Raw genomic sequence first — 4,228 nt, forward strand, 5'->3', positions numbered from 1 at the left:
ATGGTTATAAATTTCAGTTCTATGCCTTTTAATAACTATAAATAGCTAGAAAGCTGCAAGGGAAAACAGTATATTGTGATATGATGCTTATTTCAAATGCTAACAGCATTATTTATTGATGGTCTAGCAGTTATTACTATGATTTAAGGCAACAATCCAGTTCTTTTGAATGGATGATAAATCCAATAGTTACATAATGTAAAGAATCAGAAAATGAAAGATCTTCACACTTGAAATAAAATAACAGATTGTGTGCATTTTGTAGCATTTCAAAATTCATAACTGGAAATAATTCCAAGAATACCAATGAGCCATATGTTTGGTTGTTATTGTAATTCTTATTTATTGGCATTTTGGCCTTTTATTCTTTATGATACTTTGCAAAATAGAGTCCTTGGTTTTGTTGTCATAGGTTATGGTGATATGTCCTATGAAACCTTAGGGGCCATATATAAGAGGTTATTTCACAAGCTGACATATGGATTCACGAGCTGCAAGCGTTGTTGCAGAACCCTGTCACTTTCAGCAACAGAAACAAGTTGCATTTGTATAGTAAAACATCCCAATGCACTTTGAAGGAACATCATCAAACAAAATATGATGCTAAGCTATAGAAGATGTATTAAGACAGATGTCCATCGTGAAAAGAAGAGAGAAATGTAGGGGAGTTAGAAGAGTATTTGGAGGGCATTCCAGAGTTTGCTGCCTCACCACCTGAAAGTACCCATTGATAGTGCAGTGCTTACATAGAAGATAAGAGGCAGGAATTGAAGGAAAGGAAAAAAATCAGAATGTGAAAGCTGAAGAAGGTTACAGAGAAGGTGCATACCAGAGCCATGGAGAGATTTGAAAATAAGGATATGAATTTCAAACTCAAAAGATATTGAAGCAGGAGCCAATGACAATTAGCACATACAGAATTAATATGGGATGGAACTTGTTCTAGAAATTGGGCAACAGAGGTTGGAATAAGCTCAAATTTATGGAAGCTAGCAGTTTGGCTGAAATATCAAGCACTGAGGTAGAAAAAGACCACTTTGGGGGTCTCAGCAGCATTAGTTATTTTGTCATGAGTAAGGACAAGAATTTCGGTGTAATTTTCAGGATTTGCTAGTCTGCTTTACCACAGCTGGGGATCCAGAACATCCTGTGAAGGGATTATCTCTCCACAACAAGCGATCTGGCTGTTGTGCTTAAGGTATATTTTAAATCATTTGCAATATGACTCTTGAGAAGGTGCTTCCAAGTTGCATCATCCTCACAGTCGCTCATCCACAACTACTAGTGGGACTATTAGCTGCACGGTGCCTTAGGCTCCATCCATTGACCCTCCAACCTCCAGAGCCTACTCACATCTTTAATTGGACTAAGATCCTAGAAATGGACTGTTGTTTGGCCGCCTCTTCACAAATTTCCTCCAATGTCCTGCAATTGGGAAAATCCATTGTGACATGAATTATTAATTCTCATAGTGATTTGAAGTTGACAAATGAACGGTAATTTTCAGCTTTTTCACAAATTGATCATAAAACCAGTGGGTTGTTTGCAACACCTGTTCATATTTGAAATGGGAAGCAACAACCACTTCCAGATTGGCAGGGATTAATGGGATGGGTATGTGTTCATACTGGAATCGATGAGCATCTTGTATCCAGTGGGCTCTCCATTGAAACATGTTGGTTATAGAAGTATGGGCAATGTAGATGTTCCTATATGGAGCCAGTTCAGCTGGGAGCACATAGCAGACACTTGGGAAGTTGAGGGTCTTTGCATTAAACCAAGAAGCTGGAGAGAAGTGAGTCAGAAGTGTTTAAACCTATGAACAATTTTGCTAAAAGCAATCAAGGGGAAAAGAAATCCCACTGCTTGGTAAAACAGCAACTAGAGGACATGATATAGCAGCCCCCTCAAAAGGATAAAGGGTGAGATAAGGAGAACAAGGAGTTCAGCAGCTTAAGCAGCTGAAGCAATGTTAGTAACACAACATAATCATTTTCATAAGTAGGAAACAATTGGAAAGAGATGAATGCCTTACAGGGATGGATAATGGCTGTGAATGATCAACACTCTCACACAGCAAGCACAGTTGAGATGGGGTGAATAGAATCGGCAGTAAAATGTATGATCACGTAATCAGCTAATAATTTATGCCCTGCGAGCATCCATGTCCTAGAATTAAATCAATTGCCTCAAAGCTCACTCTTTATTTTGTTTTATGGTCAGGATCCTTTCGTATAAAGTACTGATCCCATAGGCTATCATAAGTACTTTAATATCGAAGTGAGCAATATTGTTTTGAAGTCTTACACCAAGTTGGATTGAAATCTATAGAAAAGATAAGATTTATCAGTCAACATCCACGTTACTAGATAAGGTATCTCATTCTTGTGCAGATTTTGTATTGTGATATTTCTTCATCAGCATGTGAAAAATGAATTCCATTCCAAAATAGAATCTCAAGATTCTGTGCACGGTGGCCTTGAGCCATGAGTCTTTCACTCTGGAGAATATACTTGAGAGATTTGTGCCTGTGTGTTTTTCTTGTGGGGAGTAAGATTAAAAACTCTAATTCAAATTAATGACAATATGAAATATTTGCATACAAAATGATTCCATCATTTTCGCTCTTATATTTATCTGTTTAGCCCTTAACCGTTGATTTAACCCATGGATTACATCTATCTTTGTAGTAATGCTTATCATCTGTCACTAAATCACAGTGCGAAATGTGGGTTTACTAACAAAAGTAGATTTTAGATGATTCTCTCTCTTTCTCCCGAAAGGATGGAGGATTCCAAACAAGAGGGCATAGATTTATGGTGAGGGGTAAGATTTAAAAAGGACCTAAGTGGCAGCTTTTTCACTCAGTGCCTGGTCCATGTATGGAATGAGCTGCCAGAGGAACTGGTGGAGGCTGGTACAATCACAACATTTAAAAGGCAACTGGATGAATATATGAATAGGAAGGGTTTAGAGGGATATTGGCCAAATGCTGGTGAATGGGACTAGATTGATTTAGGATATCTGGTTGGTTGGCATGGCTGAGTTTAACCAAAGGGTCTGTTCCTGTGCTGTACATCTCTAAGGCTCTATTCTCAGTCTTAATGGTGCAAAAATATTTCTGCAGAAGGGCCCAGACCTGAAATGCCAGCTTTCCTGCTCCTCTGATGCTGCTTGGCCTGCTGTGTTCATCCAGCTCTACACCTTGTAATCTTAGATTCTCCATCATCGGCAGTTTCTACTGTTTGTGAAACAATTCTACTCGCTTGGTTACTAATGCTGCTAATTTATTTTTATGAATCACAATGTGGGAACACATTCATAATATTTGTATTTGTATCAGCCCCTGGTTACTTTGTACAGGTGGTCAACAGCGATCTGTAGGGAAGGTACTTTTGGAGTGGGTAGGGTGTTCCAGGATTTTGAATCTAACATTGTGTTATCCCTCATGAATGTTTGTCATTTCTATGGAATCACTTCAGAAACATGATGGCTGTTATTTGGAAGGATCATAAACAAGACATAAATGTATTTATTAAATGCATAAGTGGAAGTGATATTTTTATTTACTTGAAATCTGGCAATAAACAGAATTGTGAATGATTGTGAGTGAGCAATAAGGCTGTAATTTAATTGATTTCTTGAAGTGGTATCAGCCACGAAAGTGAGTCTGAAATGATTTATGGATATTATCTGGACCGCAAGATTAAATGCTCACTTTCTACCTTCCATCCTTTTGAAAATTGACAAAATAAGGTGTGACAATATCTATTTGAAATTAACTGCCAGATAACTGATGGTATTGTGTAATAAATTTTAAATCTGTCTCCAAAAGCTGCACTGCTTTGCAAATGAATTACCGACAGAGTTAATCATGGAGAATATTCCTCTCTCCCATCGTCTTTATCTCAGTCCAAGAAGGGATGATCCCTACAATGATGGTACAATTAGTGTGTGTAGTCAGAATGAGCCTTCGCAAAATTTTCCCCCAAAAATGGCATAGACCTAATTTGAAGCTGTCTCCAGGGGTCCCTGAAGGGCATACATGTCAGGCTGCTCATGACTAATACAAATGGACAGAGCCTGTACCGCATCCATTTGTTCTTGAAAATTATATACAGCATCCTACAACAGAAGCACAATGTCCATTTTCCACGTGTAAGCAACTTTTCATAGCAAGACTGGTAGGTGTGATTCATAAGCCTGTCTGACATTCTTATCAAAATGT

Source organism: Stegostoma tigrinum, chromosome 8, assembly GCF_030684315.1.
Source record: "Stegostoma tigrinum isolate sSteTig4 chromosome 8, sSteTig4.hap1, whole genome shotgun sequence".
Taxonomy (NCBI): Eukaryota; Metazoa; Chordata; class Chondrichthyes; order Orectolobiformes; family Stegostomatidae; genus Stegostoma; species Stegostoma tigrinum.